The 19,765-nt window shown below is 41.5% G+C and overlaps 1 protein-coding gene across 2 annotated transcripts in view; it reads left to right on the forward strand.

Moving 5' to 3' along the window:
• The first annotated feature begins 545 nt into the window (after positions 1–545).
• Positions 546–19,765, forward strand: part of lingo3a (leucine rich repeat and Ig domain containing 3a) — a 35,310-nt gene continuing 16,090 nt past the window's right edge. The window contains exon 1 of one of the 2 annotated variants that reach the window (XM_020080386.2): positions 546–1,085. The gene's annotated coding sequence lies outside the window, so the exon portion shown is untranslated. The remainder of the gene's footprint in view (positions 1,086–19,765) is intronic. The other variant, XM_069522219.1, reaches the window with a different exon arrangement.

The following is a 19,765-nucleotide window of genomic DNA, read 5'->3' on the forward strand; positions in this document are numbered from 1 at the left end:
TGTTCTCTGGAGTTTAATGCATGTCTGAAAGCAGCTTATTAGATTCACATTGACATCAATGATGTCTTGTGATAATATAGCTTGTTTTGCTGCCTGCAAGTGGCTAAAATCCATCCATGCAAAAGGTCAAACATGAAAAAGCCCACCATTCTGAAATGAAATGGGAAATAGCCTCACTTTGACATAAACGTTGATATTTAGAAATAAACGAATAACTTCGGCAAATGAAAAACTACAAAACAGAGTTTGCTATAGTAAATCTGTTGTTATGGCACATTTTATTTTTTAATTATTCATCTGCTTGTGTACACAGTTCCCTGTGTTTATTTATTTCACGCTCCACGTGGATTTCCATACAGCCCCTACTGTCCCTGCAGTGTTTTGAGTATCCACCGAGGCGGAATTTTAAAGCAGGGAGATCGTCTTTCCTTTTCTCCCACAGGACGTGAACGCAGCACAACACAGCCAGAGTACGAGAGAGACGGAGGAAAAGAGAGAGAGAGGGAGAGAGAGAGAGAGAGAGAGAGAGAGAGAGAGAGAGAGAGAGCGCAGATGAGCCCCAATGAGCAGCAGCCGGGTCTTTTTTTTGAAACACACACACACACACACACACACACACACACACAAATATACACACACACACACACACACACATACACACACACACACAATCCAGCACCGACAGCAGCATCAGACGGAGCTGCCTGCCGCTGCCACTGGCTCCTCACAGGCAGAGACAGGGAGCTGGGAGCCCGCCTGGAGACGACCTAATGCTGCCGCTGCTTCCATTGCACAAAGGAGGAGAGTGGAGGAGAGGAGCCGTGGACCCGGGCTTGTGAGGCAGATATAGATATACTGGGAAGAAGAAGGGAGGGAAGGTGAGTGAATGCAGTCCAGTCCAGTCGCTGTTGCTGCTGGTTTCGCTGCTGGAGGAGGAGGAGGAGGAAGCGCAGAGGCTGAAGAGGCTGGAGGAGCAAAAAAAAAACCATCCCGCAGAGATCCAGAGATCCAGGCAGAGCAGCAGTGATCAGAGAGCCTCCAGGTTTGCAGATGTGGATGGAGCGGTGTGCAAGGTCTAGTCCTGGGTGAGCCAACTTCCCTTATTTTACGCACACACGCGTAATGGTGCATCTGATCCCCTGTGACATCTCTGTCATGCACATGTTTTTTCAGGGTATTTTGGTTTTCCTCTCCTTTGCTATGCCTTCTTCTCTCACACCCACTTCTCTGTGGTCAGCTTTCACCTGCACAGATGACCTGGTGATCACCTGTGATCAGTGTCACCAGTCCATCCTCTCATGGTGCAGTCCCTTCTGATCCGTTTGTATCTTTGCTCACACGGACGTCTGGTCTCATTATTTCACACTGCCTGTGCTTTTCTATTGTTATCCTTGAAATATTCAGTGCTTGTGTATCCACCCAAGCACAGCCACTGTTTATGTGTGACTGTGTGCGTGTATCCCCTCTGTTACCAGTCCTCAATTAGGTTTTAATGATCTAAACGTGGGGTAGAAAGGGGGGAGGCAGCCTCTGATCGATCCCTGCAGTCATCCTCAGTGTGAGGGGCTCGTTCCTGTCATCAGTGGGACACATCTGAAGCTTCTGCCTTGTGTTTGCTCAGCCTACTCCGCTGCCTTTGTTGTACCTCTATTCACTTTCTAAAGTGCAGTTGTGGGAATCACGATTTTATTTATAAGGAAGGTCTGTTTGCTATTTATTTGTTTCTCAACTGACACATTGTTCATATAAGTATGGAGCAAACAGCATATTATAAATGTAATTGCATGTGTTTATGTATTTATAAGATAATTGAAAATTAGTTGTGCTTTTACATGTTATCATGACCACAGTGTATGTTTTTTCCCCATTGCTAACTATATTTCTAAGTATTTTTGGGCCTTTAACAGAGATTTGACAGGCAGGTATAGGGGAGAGTGAAATGTGGACTGACATAACTCAAGAGTCCATGGAAGGACACAGGATGTTATAATTGTTCTAATTATTTTTTTCTACACCTAAATCTCTGGGCTAACCCCCCCAGATATCTCAGTAATGCAGATTTGTTTTGTCTTTAGTAAGTTTGTTGACCATCCAATTATACAGATCAGACTTTTATCCTGTGAAAATGTCCAGCAGCAGGGAATAGGATACTGCAGCTGCAGGTACACAAAGTCACAGTAAGTTGCTGCGCAAAACATCATGGGGACTGGGTCTATCCTTTTCGACAGCTGTGCCTGTGGAGGTGTAGCAGGTTGCTCATTGATTGTTTGGGGGTTTTCAGTCCTCATTAAGTTGAACTGTGTTTGAGCAAACTAATAAACCCCAAAGTGCACATGATGTCCCGCACAGCCTTTACTGGTGTGTGAGAGAGAGGATGAATGAGAGGCTTAGTCTAAAATTCTTTGTCCACCAAGAGAGAACAGGTCTGAATAAGTGCAGTGTCTCATCAAATTTACGTGTATTGAATTATATTTTCCTTTACTTGCATCATGTGTCACTGTCTTCCTGTGGATTTCAACTATAGATGTACGACACATATCCACTTCCACCTTCTATACAGAACTGAAGCCAAGATATCCTCAATACAAACGGCGCCATCTTGCAAGATTGAGTCTATGCAGTAGCGATACAGGGACAAAGCTCGAGACCAATATCAAGCCAGTTTCAGCTGTTGTATATCATAACATTTCACCCAATTGTTATAGCATCAAATTACTAATTAAACCAAACTTACTGGAACAACTTGAAGGACAAGCAGAGGGCACATAACACCGCCAATCTCGCTATGTTACAGAAAGTAAAGAATAAATTCCTGTATCCCTCCATTTATCCAGATCAGCTCCATTTAATGGCTCCTTCTTTGGGTCATGCCCCACCCATCCGCAAAATTTCATCGAAAAACGGTTCAGATGTTTTTGCATTATCCTTCTCTTTTGGGGCGTAAAACCTTTGGAGCTTCATCACTGATAAAAACTTAAGCTCCCTGGCAGAGATAGTAAGCTCTTAAAAATACATTGGTGTGATAAGGACTACCTGAAATGAGTCCATGTCCCATCCAATAACATGGCAGAGGTGGAATTTAAAACCTATACTGTAGCCAGCTACCACAGGCAAACAAGGTGCTTTGGCTTTACCTTTGGGGAGCAGTCATATCATCCATCTTTATATACAGAATATGGTTTCATCCTGCATGTACAGTAGCCACAGAATTCCAGTCTTCAAGTGAACCTAATTATGTAACAGCACTTGATGGTACTCGAGGTGCCACTTAGTCCCCCCCCCTTCCCTGTTTGATGGATTCATGTGTCAGTAATGAAATGTGTGCTGACAGGTTCGTGCGCCCCTCGCAGTGCATTGTTGAATCAGGCCTGTTGGCCCCGTCCATTACTACGCCTACACTTACCTTCTCATTTTGTCACTTTCTGTCGCACATAAAACTGTCAGCCCCGCTCAATAGTGACACTACCTACTGCCAAAGCCCGGCCTGATTGTTTTCAACTCCTAAGTATTTATGGGTGCAGTAATGGGATGTATCCGCTGTCTGCGTGATGAGTGCTTCTCTTACAGAGAGAGCCGTGCAGAGCGAGGTGGAGGGAAGGAAAGAGGGGAGGGATAAAGTGATGGAGGAGTGCAGGAGGGAAAGTGGAGAGTGCCCCTATGAGAAGCTGTCAGCTCCCAGCAGGTACTCTGACATGTCAGCAGCGACAATCAGGGGCATGTGTGTGCTGGTCTCCGACTCCCTGACTATTTTAATGCCATTTTTGTTGTTCAGACGGGGCTTTAACCTTGATGCAGAGCTTAGAGGGACTCAGGGATTTATAAATCTTTTATTTCAAAACATTATTGCTTCATTTGTTGCAGTAGCAAAGCCTCGCTGACCCTGTTACCTCATGATCAGTCATACCACATAAAGAGGTACAGTTTACATTTGACAGAGCAACTGTTACTGTGCCTCTTTATCAATGTCACCATGCTCTGTATGTTCATCTGAACAAATGTAATTTAAATATTTAAATATAAAAAACAAGTGAATACAATACTAAGTCATTTCTTTAAAGGTGACATACTCATATTTGAACATTTAATTCAAATTATAAATTGAAAATGTTCACATGCTCTAATGTTAAGAAACGATTACTTTCCTCAGACTTTCAATTGCTGCAGCTCCTCTTTTCTGCAGAATTTTCTTTCAACTATTAAAACAACAACTTTTTACAGTTTAGTTTTAGCCATTTCAATCATTTATCCATTAGCCCTCTGACAGATATTTATTATTCATCATACCTGTAGCTGTTCCAACTATTTATTCATTATTTCTAGTTAATGTCAAGCATTTATCAACCACCTTCTTGTCAAATTAATGAGCTTGTGGAGTAATGACGCCCTGCACATGGCAGTTTGTCACTGTAATGCCATTTATTTCAATGACTGTAATGGAACCATTTGTAACTACAGGGCTTTTTGTTTTTTGGAGCCAACAGGATAAAAGCCAAAACAATAGGTCAACCCACTACAATGCAGCAGAGTAATAGAAGTGCTCTGATAGCAGGTATGCAATTTGTCTTCAGTGAATTTTTACTATTTGGAGGGGATGCAAATTATGCTCATGTCCAATTAGGAAATGTATTTGTCTATAATTTAAAACTGTATTAGCATTTTTATTTTATTTATATATTTATAATACCGTCGTGCCAAACTACCATCCAAGCACTTATCCAAGCAGTGACCATTTAAGAAGACCACGACAGCTGTCACACGCTTTATCGAATCAAGTTTTTTCTCAGTCCTCTCTTTGGAACAAAGTCTAATTTACGATGATGGTGCCTGTGCGACTTTACGGGATCAGCTCAGGAGGACTGGAAGTACATTACAGATGAGATAACGAGAGGAAGCTACAGTGTGAAGAAAAGGGTTTTTGCTCTTCTTATGCTGCATATTTTATATTGTGTTGAGGTCTCTGGATGAAAGAACGTGTGATGAAACGGCTGTGGCGTTTCATGCTTAAAGCGAGGCGAAGGAATCTCACGAGTGTAGGTAGGCAGTGTTTTCACACTTTAACTGGAGTTCAGAGACTTCTCTACAGCTAATGCTTTGGGCATGGAATTATTTTACTCAACCAATGTTATTGCCTTTCGGCAGGTGGTGGTTTTTAAACTTGAACTGATCTACCAACGTAAATGACTGTCCTGTTATATTCATTTTAGCTCAAGCCAACATGAATGTTCAACAATTTAAAACTTTGGTAGTAAGCTGAGATTTGAATTCTTGTGTCTTTGAATGTAACAAAGAGCAAACTGGCTTCAGGTCTGTGTTGTGTTATGGGATAAAGAGCAGGTATCTGTGGAGTTTATATACTTGTCCTTTCTCTGGCTCATTTCTTTTTATGTTTTTCTATTGCCCCGGGCAGCTTGAAGTGCTGCGACCGTCCAGCCATAAAACAATATTCTCGGACTTGGATCGACCATCATGACGAAGATTGAAGGAGAAAATTGAGTTCAAGGCTCGTGAGATCTGATAGACTTGAGCATAAGAATAAGTCATTGTATAAAAAGGAGTGAAAGGATTACACAGTACATAGCATTGTTAGTGCTCAGACAATTAGTCGAGTGATTGATTGATTGGTTTGTAAAGTAGAATTAACATTTCCTTATTACTGTAACTCAGGCAGTATCCTTCGCTCTCTCTGAGCTGTGGGTAATACTTGGGCAGCACTTTCTCATGAATAGTCTCTTTTAGGCTACATCCACTCTAAAATGCTTAATTTTTTAAAAGCATATCAATCGGCAAAATTTGGCATCCACACTACACCTAAAATGTAGATTCTAAGAAATGCACAGGCCTTATCTTATTTTGAAAACTTTGGGCTTGTGTTTAAGTCTGTATGGGCTGAAACCGAGACTTAACAATCCCACAGATTCGTCACACTCCCAGCATGTGAACCTTACATAAAAAAACAACTAAATGGCATCAGCCCATAAACAACCAGTGGTGATATAATATAGATATTATATTACAAGCATTGCTAAAATGTATTGTCAGTAACAAATCCAACTTAACATCAATCTAAACAAAGTAATTCCTGGTAAAACTTAACATCATTGCTGTTCCTAACTCATAGAAAGTTGAATTGATAAACAGAATAATTGATGCAACAAGTCTCACTTAAGCCTGATGCTAAGTGTTTGTTTCTCTTAAGGTTATGCATCCTTTACATACGAAAACTGATGTGTCTATTTCAAATGATGTAATTGCCCACAAACATCCTTGAACACTTTCCAAAGGCATGGATGTTAGGCAATTACATTCACTAGAGGGCGACTCAAAGTCAAAATGAGCCACCAGGCAAAAGTGGAGCATCGTTGTCGACAGCAGTTTAAAATTCCTCTCTCCGTATAAATATCTGTAAATTTCTATAATATAGTTGAGTCTTGAGATATTAGCTACATGGGTTCCATGATTTCCAGTGGTCCAGTTCTGATTTGAATGCAGAGTATGGACTGAAAGCTCCATCCATAATGTATATGTATCTTTGGTTGTGCATAAATGGCCTTAAAACAGAAACAAGCTTTAAAAAACACTAAAATACTGTAGTCTGCAAAGATGTTTTCCTTCCCCCTGAACAAACCTTCCGGACATGTCAACACTCTGCACTCTGCTTTGTCCCTAAATGTCCTCTTCAGCCTGAGATACAGACAGCATTCATTCTTGCATCGCAAGCCTTGATCATCTGATGAACTGTGAGCTTGTGGAGGCAGATAATCAGGGCAAAGGGCCTTTATTATACTGCAGTGTATCTGTTACATGCAGCCCAGACCTTCAGATATTCTAGCTGCATTCAGAATTATCTGCACCAACACACTTCATACCACAATAACAACATTTGATCCATAGCAAAATCGTCCCCAGGCAAACTGTGGCTGCATCAGCAAATCCATATAATATGATTCAATTATATATAACCTTACCTCGCCTCTGTATCGGTATAAATACACTGAGCACTGAAGCGCACCAGGTTGTTCTCATCCTCACAGTGAAATCTTAAAACGTTTGTCTAAATAGAGACAAGAGTGTGTTCTTCTTTTGCAGACTGTTTTTAAAAATGTTTTCTTCCTCTGATGAAAACGTTTCCAAACTGAGAGAGATTTGCAGAGCTATTGACATGTGAAGAGAGCTTTTTGAGCATGAATTCTTTCTAGGCTGTAATCTTGTTCACTCATAAATCTAATGCAGTCAAATGTCAAAGGCCTTAACTGCCAAAATAAAGAAATACATAGATGACTCAGTAATAAACAAATAAATAAAATATGTACAGTTTGGTTATGGGGAAGGTCATTTAATATAATTAATTACCAAACAAATTCATTATTAGAAAATAAAATAAATGAAGTATTTATCGTGGCATTTATTATTATGGAGTATTATATTTATTAATTTAAATGTAAGCAGGATTCTTCACTCGATCACTTGTGGATAAAAGTGTAAATTTAAGGGATTTTTGTCATTACATGCCTTGTTTTTGTTGACTAATCAAGTGTTAGATTTATGTGATATTATTGATTTGTGCTTGACATGGAATCAGTCCATTTCGCTGTGTTATCAACCACATGTGAGGCAGCTGACCTGGACAAACATGGATGTGTTGCTGTGCTTTGAACTGCTGCCTCAAACCATTCCAGTCCTGTGTGCTGACTCGGGTTACATCTTTCATATCGTCTCTCCACGGACCGTGCACACGAGACTGCTCTTTAATCAGCTCTCTTCAATTATGTAGTTATGAACAAGATTAGATTAACACACACACATATACACAAACACACACACACAATTTTCCCTTTTTCTCTGCTTTAGTCTTCATATTCCTTTGTGGCATTTAGAAAAATACATGAGATTAGATTGATATAGCTAATTAAATTCAGATGCTTCCATCTCCACCTCACACACACACACACACACACACACAGTCATTATCTGACCATCCTTTCCTAATTGATTTTTAAGTGCCTGAAAAGTAGCATTTTTTTGTCATCTTCTCCCCATAGTCCTGAACAGACTAATGACTTAAACTCTAATGAGATCTTTACGTATTGTGGTCAGGCACACTTAACACTGTGCAAGGGTATTAAGCAGTGGATTAATTAATCATTCTTCAAATGGGTCCTGTCGTCAACAGTGTGTCTGACTCAGCTGGGCTCTGAACTATCGGCTGTTTGCAAGCTGATGATGATGCATTTAGATCAAGATTAATGTGATTAGTTGTGCAAAAATAGAAATTCTTGCACCCGAGATCTAATGTGTGTTTGTGTTTATGGAGCCGTTTGTCTGATTCCCTCGCTCTTCCTGCACTCACGCTTGTTAAGAAATTGGCATCTAAACCCGCTGAACCTGTTTTAAATGTCCCAGTGAACCCGTCGGTATAAATGAAGATTAAAGATTCACGCCTCTTTGGATCTTCACATCAGTCCATAACCCCCAACGCTCTGCTTTCTGGATCACACGATCAGCTAAAGCAAACTTTGATCTTCTTCTCTGCTGTGGAACATGAGTCAGATGATATAAGATCAAATATTTTCCTCAAGTGGAGATCAGTAGAACATAGGTGTGAGCTGGAGCCGCTCAGCGAGGCTGTTTTCTCTGTTTGTATTTGCATGTTGCTTTATGTGTTGCTTCCTTGGTTCTTTGGTTTGGAAAGCAGCACGTGTCTGATACTTGGAAGAGGACAGGTGTGAAGTGCGATAGAACAAGCTGGGATTTGAAACCTCTTCGAGGGGGAGCCCAAGTTAGTTCACTGTTTAATTGTGCAGTTCGCCATTAAAGCAGAGTAAAATGGGAAGAATATAATTGTTCTTGTGTCACGTAAGAAGCTACATCCAGCAGCCAGTTACCTTAGCATAGTGTACAGAAACAGCTAAGCTAACTGACTTAGCATGAAGACTTGAAGCAGAGAGAAACATCTAGCCTGGTTCTATCCAAAGGTAGAATGAAGGTCACAGGCAAAATGTCAGCTCTGATTCAAAATTTCTTCTTCACATTAGCAAAGAACAGTGTACAAAACTTTTCGATGTTCATAATTGTATGAGGATGGTTGATTAAATTAGCTGTCAGGGTTAATGTAAGCAACCGACCAACAGTAAATATGTCAGTCTGTGTGTACAGTTGATCTTATTCATACTTAGACTTTATATAAAGATGGACGACACAACCTTCTCCCAAAAGTGGAGCCAGATTGGGACATGGACCAAACTAAAAGTAAGTAAAGGTCCAATACATTTTTCTCAAAGATGGTTTCTGTCATTTTAGGTAGTTCTTTTGACACTGATGTATGTACTAGTGTTTGTTTGTTTATTGTGTGTTTAAATTTGTTATTTAAGGCTTAAAAAAAGTGTGAATCGCCACGATTGGCAGCTAAGCCTCACACGCTATTGGTCGAGCATGTGTATTGGCTTTTGTATCGGGGGTATTTTGACTTCATTTCTGAAAAGTGGGAGGAAGTGGAGTTGCATCGTCCATCTTGCCTCATATCTAACATTATCACCTACATTTTTTCTTTTCTTTTCTCATATCATCTGTACATTGCAATACATTTTCAAACTTTTGGACAATCAGGTTGATATGTGCTATACACAACATACAATATATACAAAAAATAACTGCTGCTCACTGAATGCATGCCGGAGACATGCATGCATCATCGAAGGAGAATTTGATCACCAAGGGGATAACACTTTACGTCCTCCTTAATATTAGTCTAAATGATGTTGGTATTAGAGCGAGGTCAGACATGTCCTGTTGTACTCACTGTGTTCATTAGTGCTTTTGAGCTTGTAGCTTGAAGGTGTTAAGACCATCTGCCATCTGACAAAAAATGTAACACATGACTTCATTATGGGGATGTTCATTAAAGCTGAGCTGCTATTTCCAAGTGACCTTTTTACTTTGACATGAAACTTAAGTGTTTTCTCTCTGGCTTTATAGAATTTGGGGGGGGAAATGTGTCAGATTTAGGTTCTCTTAAAGATCAGAAATTAAATTGGTTATAAGTCATGTCATAATTGCACTGGTCCAATTTGGGCCAAGTGATTGAATGAAACGACAATTACAAGCTAATAAAATGCCATACAGTTCATTTAATTATGTAGAAGTAAAAGTCATGAGGGATTTTTATTTTGTGTGAGTTTGTCTCATCAGCCCTTTTCTGGGCACAAGCCTTTTTCAGCCTTTCCCTGAAAAGCCAGGAAGAAAATCTCTCCCTTGTTTTGTCTCTGCATCATTGGAACTAATAAATCTGCAGCTGTATGTGTCCATGTGTAACTGTAACAGATGGGTGTGATGGGGTTGCGCTTAACAGACCTTGGCTCCTCGTCCTCCTTCGCCGCCTTCCTCTCGTCTTTCTGTCTTTCTTTGGCAACATATGGATTCGGCTCGCCTGTCAGAAGCGTTTGATCAGAACGAGTCTGCTGCGGATCCGTGCTTTGAACTGAATCGCAGTTGTGGCAAGTTTCTTCTCAGTTGTTTGGGGGCATTATAGAGTCTATACTCGACTGGTGAAATATCTGGAGCACTGTGTGTGTGTGTGTGTGTACTCAGCCCATTTTTATATGTGGAGGCGGGCGACATGCTGCTTCTGAGGAGTAAAGGGTTATATTTGTCAGTATAGATCACAATCTGTGGATGTGCGCGTCTATGAATATCTCTGCTCGCCACTGTGCACATACATATGTACACAAACAAGTCTGTGTCTATTAAATGACAGTCCCTCAGTTTGACTGGTGTTCTTTGTAAGTCGTACGGCCACACTTTGAGGTGAAGAGGACAAGCTGCTTCTGGACATCAGGGGGAACGCTGTGAATTTATCATGGGAGCCAGAGGAGCCACAGTGGGACAGTGTCACATCGAGCTAACGCTTTACTCGTCCTCACAAGCCTGTCATCGGTTAGGGATGAATTATTCATCTTTCTTTTTTCTTTCTTCTTTCTCAGAAAAAAAACAAACATTGATCACTGAATCAGCGACCGGGCCGCTTGCATGCCAGTCGTCCTGTATGCCAGTACGCTGTTAGAGCCTACCTCATCGCTCTCAAAGACAGACGTGCTTTCTTCTTCCCGCGCCCGTGGCTTTCTTGCAAAGAATTTTCCGTTCACTCTGCCTCTTTTCTTGCCTTTGTCTCATATTGAAAATGTCATCTATCAGCTGTCTCCGTGCAAGGAAGGCTGCGTCTGCTTGTCAGACCAAACATTTTCAAAAGAACCAGTGAATCATTTGTATGTCAGGATGTTGCTGTTTGCATGGATGTGGCTTCTTGTTTTTTTTGGTGCGGTGGAGCATACTTCTACCTCCATCCAGCATGCTGTTGAATCCCAGTGTATCCAATGCCGAGTTCCTGTGGGATGTCAAGACCGATCTATGTTTAACGCACAGACAGGGCCCAATTACTTGGTGCCCATAGCCGTACCAAGAGATGCTAAAGAGCCCCCTCGTATGCCAGATAAAAAGGCTGTGATGTCATAATCCGCTCCAGACTTGGTTGGTGAGATAGCGTGGCACTGTGATCCCCTCTAAGGACACTGATCGCTCATATCCCTTGCGCTGGCATCACAGACATTTGTTGTTTGCTTTGGGGGTGAATTTCACCCTGTGGGGTAAAGCCCCCGACTTGGCTTCTCTTTCATTTCTGAAAATTTGAGACGAATCTGTGTCGAGCAGAGGGAGCTTGAGCACCCCTCCTCTTCAGTGCCTCTCCATCCCTCTTTTCTCCTTCGGGGAGGACAGCTGAGTCACACTCCCTCTCCTCTTCCTCCACCTTCCTTCTGTTCCCTCGCAGTAAGCCCCTGTTACAGGAGCTGACAACCTGTGTCAATCGCCAAGGTTCACGGTTAACTCCCTGCAGAGCCTCAGAGGAGAGTTCATGTGGTTTTTTTCTGCATTTAGCTGGATTTATGCATGCATATTTGTGGTTTTACTGTTAGTGTGCATGTCCCCTTATTGGGTGCTGCTGTTAGAGTTGTAGCACGGACCAGAGCAGCAGGAGCAGCAACAACACTGTGGTGGAATCTCTCTCCATTGAGATTTACGCCACAGAGATAAGAAAGTGTGGCTGTCAACCAGCCATCCGATGACACACACGGTTACAGTCAGTTTCTCTGAAGTGCTGCATTTTTGACAAATCCATTTCAGGCTCTCCTCCCTCCATGGTTCTTTCAGGATGTGTAATCCCCCATCACCTTCCCTAAACCATCTCACTTGTCTGCTTCCTGTTTTTCATCTGTCATTCCCTGTTCCTTCTCATTTTATTTTGCACAAGGCCCAGTTCTTTCATGTCTAACATATGTCTGAAGATATTCCTTTTCTTTTTTCAGTTTTTTTCTCCTATTTTGTTGACTCCTTGTCTTTGTCATTTGGTCGACTCCTTCTAGCCTGCTCCTTTCTCATTCTCTACAGACGCTTGACTTCATGCCACCTTTCAAGAAGCTCATTGTTGCTTTAGCTAATCTCTCAGAAGACGTGGCACAGATACAGGATCTACTACTTTTCTGACTTCAGCTCGTAGCTATAAACAGGCGGCGCTTTCCAGACAAGCATCGCCTAATTATTTAATTTTACTGAGGCGAACAGGGAAAGCAGGGCAGAACTAATACATCTGTGATTTAATAAATGAATGATTATCTCACTGGATTTTGTGCATTCATTTTTTTTTTGTGTGAATGCAGGGTGCTGACAGTGATATCAATGTTAGAAGATTAATCAACAATTAGCTGCTGTGGTGTGATGCTGCTGGGAAACTCTTTTCTGTCTCTCTGTGCCGTCAGAGCAAATTCAGTAATTGCCTCAGAATTCTTCCTGTAATTAACACTCTTGGATAATTACCATCGAATCCCAGACCTCGCTACTCTGAAATTATCAGACTCAGCATGGTCGGAAGTGTGTTACTGAGGCTACATCCACATTCCTGTGTTATCATTCAAAAATGCGTCAACACATCATCTGCCACAGGTACGCCTGAAGTCCACACGACTTAGAGTTCGTTTTAGTTTCTGTGGTTTAAAACAAACGTGTATTAGTATGGATGGATAATCTCTTAAAGGCCATAAGTAATATGCAAGATAAAAGGTAATTTGCACATTTCTGTTCATCACTTACAAATTCACAGTTCATCCGAGGCTGTTTCCGACTCTCAGCCGTCCCATATTCAGATCTCTCTCTGTCTGTCTGTCTGTCTCTCTCTCTGTCTTGGCTGGGGCGAGATTAAAGCTGAGTGGAGGAGAGCTGGAAAGTGGACCGGGCAGCGCGGCAGTTCGTGGCGGCACAGGATTAGAGGGTGGGACAGTGAAGTAGGCCATACAAACAAGCTCAAAATATGGACAAGATACCATATATAGACAGGGCTGGATGTCCCAGTACATTTAATCAGCATGTCATTATGCTCTAATCCCTGGACTACATGTGTGTCAGACAGGGATAATTACTGGTCAGAGACACTTGTAGATATTCCTGTTTCCACCTTGATGCAGAATCACAAAACAAAAAATGTATTTTGGTGTGAGATTATTGTGTTCATGTCGGATATGTGATTCAAAAATGAGTCTGTTCGGATGTTTGTCTGCATTTTTAGAAACAAAGACACATTAGAGCTACCAAGAAAAAAAGAAGATACATATTCTCCTTTGATTTATTATATATATATATATATATATATTCAACTTTGATTTATATGGTTGTATTTATTATAGAAATAAAAGAAAGTTGTCTATGCAAATGTGACCACAAATGTTTTGTAGTGTAAACCATAGACTGTTTAATAATGATGGACGACGCAACTCCATTTCCTCCCACTATCTAGAAATGAAGCCAAGGTATCACAGATACAAACACCACCATCTTGTGCATTTGGAACCAGAGTCTGTGCAGTAGTGATTAGTGATGGAGCTGCAGTACAAAGTTTGAACACAGGTCCACAGGTGGAGACGTGTGGAGACAGAGACCAACAGTTTTTTGTTACTAATGGAACAGAAAAAGAAATGACGGATTGAAAATCCTTTTTGCTTCTCAAACCTTCTCAGCTGAGATCTGATAAATATATTCAAAACTGTCTTAATGTTTTAACCAATCAAATGAGGACATTTGGATGATCCTGCACAATGCATTATGAAACTAGCACAATATAGAAAGTATCCAGATTAGCTGAAAACTGAAAGTAAAATTGTGAACGCTTGTTGAGAGTTGGATGTTGACGATTCCTTCAGGCACTGAAGCTGCAGGAGGGATATAATGAGACAAACCACATGAACTGACATGATACACAAAATCAGCCCAGCACTGTGATTCCCTCGTTTCCCTGTGCACAGTGGTGAGTCTGTGCGGTTTGGTTCAGTCAGTGAAGATGGATGTAGATGAGAGGGGGTGAGGGAGAGGTCAGGAATGTCAGCCAGCGTCACGTTACAGCGCAGAGGCACAGGAGAAGCCAGCTTCAAATTTCTGCTCATCAAGAGCTTAAATGCTTTATTTTACATTGTGCTATTTTAGACTCAATACCAACTGAGGAAAAATGTAATTAGCACGTCCGCACGGAGCTGACGAGGCACGTTTCAGTGAACAAGTCAACTGGAGGCAACATGCAGCATCTGTATAACCACTTCTTCACTTTGTCTCTAACCACAGTGAACCTCCTCTCATATCTTTGACTGATTCTTTTCTATAACTTAGACTTCAGTGCACCCAAATAAATACTTTAACTTCACTTTAACCATTAAACATTTTATAATTTTGAGGAATACACTTCACTTTCTTGTGTGAAATTCGGTGCAGCTTGATGTTAGGCAGCTTTGTCTTATCAGTCATCTCATCTGTGTTTCCCAAAATGTCCAACTGTTCCTCTCCACTAAAATTTAGAGGAACTTTTTAGTCTAAACTTTTAAAGGTAAAGGTAGCCGGCTGACATTTGTGCTCCTATACCACATCTCGGCGTGCCTCATTATCCTTGTGCTCAAACCTTTATACATCCCCTCCCTTCCCCACTCTTCTTCACCTCCACTGCTTCCTCCTCACCTTCATCAGTCTGGTGACAAACTTTCGGTGGCTGTTCTGTCGCAACACCAGTGATGACCAAAGTCACCTCTGCAGTGTGTGTGTTGTCATGGGACAAGCTGTGCATGATTCACATTTTAACATGAGGAGGTTTCACTGAACTTGTGCTTTGGAGGTTAAACGTTTCCCCTTGAATGTGTCTACTTAGGCGTGATGAGGCATAACGGTGTGAAGTTGTCTTTAACTTTCAGGAGTCACTTTTCTTAACCCTGTGTAGTTGAGTTGAGTGAGTGTGGTTCGTGTAAGCTGTCTCTCTGTCTTCTTGTCTGTCATTTTGAATGACTGTAGCTGTCCTTCCAAAAATGTTAGTATCGCCCTGCTAAAGGACGACTGGTTCCTGTGTCATGTCTCATTTTAAGTCTGAGGATTGAATCGACTTGTTTCCAGCTCTGTCACAGGTTTAGCCACAGCCAAAGTGACATTTAGTGGATATTACTGAGATGATTCTGTCCTCCTGAGTTATCAGGGATTAAAGTGTATGTATGTAACTGATATTTGATGTTTTTAATAACAACATATCCAATTACTGTATTATGTGAATACGGAAAGAACCCAGAGTCAATTATCACCCAACTTTTTACTTCTTCTCAACATCGCAGAGCTTTTTAGCTTGTTTTAGCTCATTGTTTTGATTTTCGAGTCCGCAATTACTGTTGATTATCTTTAATCCCTTCCCTAGTGTCATTTTATGCTGCAACATGTAGCTTTTTTCACAAAAAATCTCTAAAAACTCTCTGTATGCTGACTGACCAGCAACAAAGAATAGATTTGCTAAATTAGCAACATGTCAGTGAACATAGACTAGCATATGACTTAAGCATTTAGCTGCTATCTTGTATTTACTTCTGGAGTAGACCATATATGCTATTTAAAGATGGATGACATGACAGCTTCCTAAAAGTTAAGCCAAAGTTTCTCTAATGACCCCTGGTGGCCTGCTGTAGTTTGTCATAAACCCTCTTTCCCATGTTAGTGGGTGGGACATGAACCAAACTTAAAAGTAAGTAAAAAAGACAATCTGATAATTCTTTTCAAACATGGTTTCTCTCATTTAAGGTAGTTCTTATCGCACTGATTAGATGCTATAGGAATGGGGGAGAAAATGTGATGATTGACAGCTGAGACTGACTCCTGATTGGTTGAGTGTCTGTATCAGCAGAACCTCAACATTGGGGATTCATTCCTAATCGCTACTGTGCAGACGTTGGCTCCAAAGGCACAACATGGCAGTGTTTATATCTGGGATATTTTGGCTTCATTTCTGGATAGTGGGCATAAGTGGAGACATGTCATCCATCTATACAGTCTATAGTACAGATCAAAAACTGAGCTAAATTGATTAACCCTAATATCTTTCATGGTGTGGTGAGTGCAGTTCCACTGAGGAGGAGCAGTTTCACTCCCTAATAGTCATGTGAGTAAAATCTTAAATGCCCCCAAATGGAGGAAATCAAATCTAATCTTGTGTTTCAGTTTTAAAAGCCTTAGCTAGTGATACTTGAAATCTGCCTTATTAGGCTTTTGACAGTGGCTCAGTCAGCTAATCTCTTGAACCCTGTGGACAGACAGCTGTAGCATCTAATATAATGTGAAATACACACTCTCAGATATCTGCTCCATCTGTCCTCCTGCTAGTAACAAGTGCAGTTCTCACGTGGGACCTTCAGCAGTGCAGAGTGCAGTGCACTACCTAATTCCGTCAGGGCCTTTCAGCGATGTCTCTTCCCTGTTTATTCCATTGACAAAACTTTCTCCACCTCACTGCTGTCGACTGATGAATTATGAATAGATGTGAATCCAGCCGCACCGCCGGCCAGGCCCGAGGATTACTTTCAATTTGCACACCGCTGCTGCTGCTCACCCACTGAATCGCATTGCCAGTCAGACTTCTTTCTCAAGGGACCTAGAGGGCAGTATTAGATTGCGTCCTGAAACTCTAACCCCACCAATCATGTAAAAAGTTAGAGAAATAATTTGCTATGGATGCTCAGTACACTGTATATTGTTACACAATGTGTGATCCAGTTGCTGCCCCTGTGTTTGACTCCTTCACCAGTGGCATAGATTCTAACACGTAGATAACACTTCTCACATTCCTTCTGGTAGGAAGGGGAAACTGCCGTGCATGTGTGACCCCTTCTCAGATATTCGTTGACACCGGATAATTGGTTGCAATTGGCCCGGTTGATGAGCAAGCAGCAGGCAGTGAAAGGGAAGTAGAAAGGACGGGGATCTTTTTAATGAAGCTAATGAGAAGGACACAGAGAGCCTGCGGGCTTCAACTAGGATTAGAGCCGACTCCAGTAGATTTAGGCTTACGATACTTCATGAGTCCCTCAACCTTGACGGCGAAAAAGGACGAAGGAAGTGTCGGAGTCAGAATATGGAATGAGATTTTGTGCTGTTTACAGTTATGTAGATTTTCCTTCATCTTTTCGACTTTAGATCTTTTGATGCTCTTCATCCAGAGCTGTTGGTAAATAAAGAGTTTTCTAAAGGTCAGTCCTCAAGACACTAACCTTTTAAAAGACAACTCACATACTCGCACTGTGTGGGTGTAGTTGTTGTTTTTGTGCGTGTGTATATATGTGTGTTAATATGCATGCATGTCTGTTTCTCTGCACATTGATCCATTTTCAAGTGTAAATTTGAACACATAAAAGTCTGGATGACTCTTTGTGTGTGTGTGTGTGTGTGTGTGTGTGTGTGTGCACGAAAAAGATGATCTGAAGTGCAAAGAAAGACCTATGAGCGTGTGATGTCGGCCTTATATGCCCCGTCTCTGCCTCTCTGGATGTGGCAGCGAGTGTGAGAGCGATGAAGAGGCAAGCCAATTGGCATGGAAAGAGCCGGGGTTGAAGTGATGGTTGGTGACACAGCGGACAGGCAAGTGAGGCAGGAAATAGACTGCAGCAGGGAGTCTGATCACACTCACCTCCACCACTTCATGCCTTTGTCTTTCTGGCCCTCATCTCGGTGCCATCTCAAAGTGCATTGGTGACACTGATGAAAACCTGTATGTTTGCATTTATGGGAGAATTTTATTTGAATTAAGTCACTCCTGAATTTAGGGCTCCACTTTGTTTACTGGAATTAAAGTTGGCTGCTAACATGGCAGCTAATCATTCAGTCCTGTGAAAAGGATTCTCATTAACCTCGGTACCTCTTTGGGTAATGGAGGCTGGATCCTGCCTGTTTATTTATTACTCCTAAATAAATGTTATATTGGAGAACTGTGCTGAAATCCCCAGTATTTGTTTTTAATGTCAGAAGCACTGAGGCCAGATGATGAATTGTTACTGTTTGTACAAACATACCACCGCTGGGATCTGTAGTATGTAATTAATTAGAAAAGGTGGGAAAACAACAGAAGTGTTAAATTGGCCCCAGTTCTATATTTCATCAACTTAATCGAGACAGAGGAGAGTATTATACAGTGATACTGTAAGGATTTAAGGAAATGGCTGGACTCTAAGTGCAGAACGTAGGGGCAGACATAAAGTAGATTTAAAAGGTTGAATGCACGTGTTGGTTAGTTATAAGAGGCTGAGTCCAGTTGAGAGAGTGTCCTGCAGGTATGTGGGGTGCTTGTGGCTGGCTGGTTGATCCTTCTAAGCACAGGCAAAAAACAGCAGAGGTTAGAATCAGGTTGAAAGAGTAAAAAAAAAAAAGATTAGGTAGAGAAGTTGGCCAAAGTGTTCCTAAGAAACTGCACAATCTGAAGATAAAAGGGTGCTGCCACCACCACTGGAGGACACAGTCTATGTGGCCCACAAATTAGGCAGCCTTCATGAGCCGTGTAGATCACTAAGGCCAAACAGAAATGAGACGGTGTGGTATACGGATTTTTCCGTAATCTGTGTCACCAGTTTATTCAGTTTTTAACAACACAGTTGCAGTTGTTAACAACAAGATCATTCTAGTGCCCCTAGGTGTTTTAACATGTGTAGCATTAGTTGCTTGGTTAAGTTAAAGCATTATGCTTACATTTAAAAGTGTAAGCGTTGGATGCTTCATTGCTTGCAAGCGACATCCTTAGAGGAATCCACCTGTTGGAGCCTTTGTTTCTTGAGGATTGAAGGACACATTTGGAGGAGCTTTCGAAATGGGACAGTCCTGTTGAATGCTGTGATGCAATTGGTCTTCAAATGCAGCTTCTGAAGGATTCTAAAGTTATAGCTTTCAAAGACACCAATCTAAATGGAATGGTTCTATTCTATCAACTTATCAGTATTTTCCATATACAATCAGATCAGTGAGCCCATAACAAATTCCTTTTTTAAATATAAATGGCCATGGAATCTGTTCACTGAGCACAAACAATCTTGCACATCCTCCTAATTCCCCCAATTCTGTTCTCCCTTTGCTGGTGGTCTGTCACATCTTATCCCTGCTGAAGTTGGTTAAGTCGCCTTAGAGGCTTCCACAGGGGAAGGGGACTGTTGTATGATTGACACACACTGATCACAGAAGCTTAAAGTGAGGATGGTCATTTGCCAGTGGCAGTGTTTCCACGTGGCAAGTGGGCTGAAGAAACTGACGGGTGACTGACAGGTGTTGTTGTTGTTCCTCTGTGACACTCATGTTGTTGTGTTCATGAGCAAAGGACAGCGAATACATCATTTTTTTAATAGTTTGATGCCAAAATGACAGCAGGCCATTTAAAGAAGTGACACATAAACTTTCT

Source organism: Paralichthys olivaceus, chromosome 3 (genome assembly GCF_024713975.1).
Source record: "Paralichthys olivaceus isolate ysfri-2021 chromosome 3, ASM2471397v2, whole genome shotgun sequence".
Lineage (NCBI taxonomy): Eukaryota > Metazoa > Chordata > Actinopteri > Pleuronectiformes > Paralichthyidae > Paralichthys > Paralichthys olivaceus.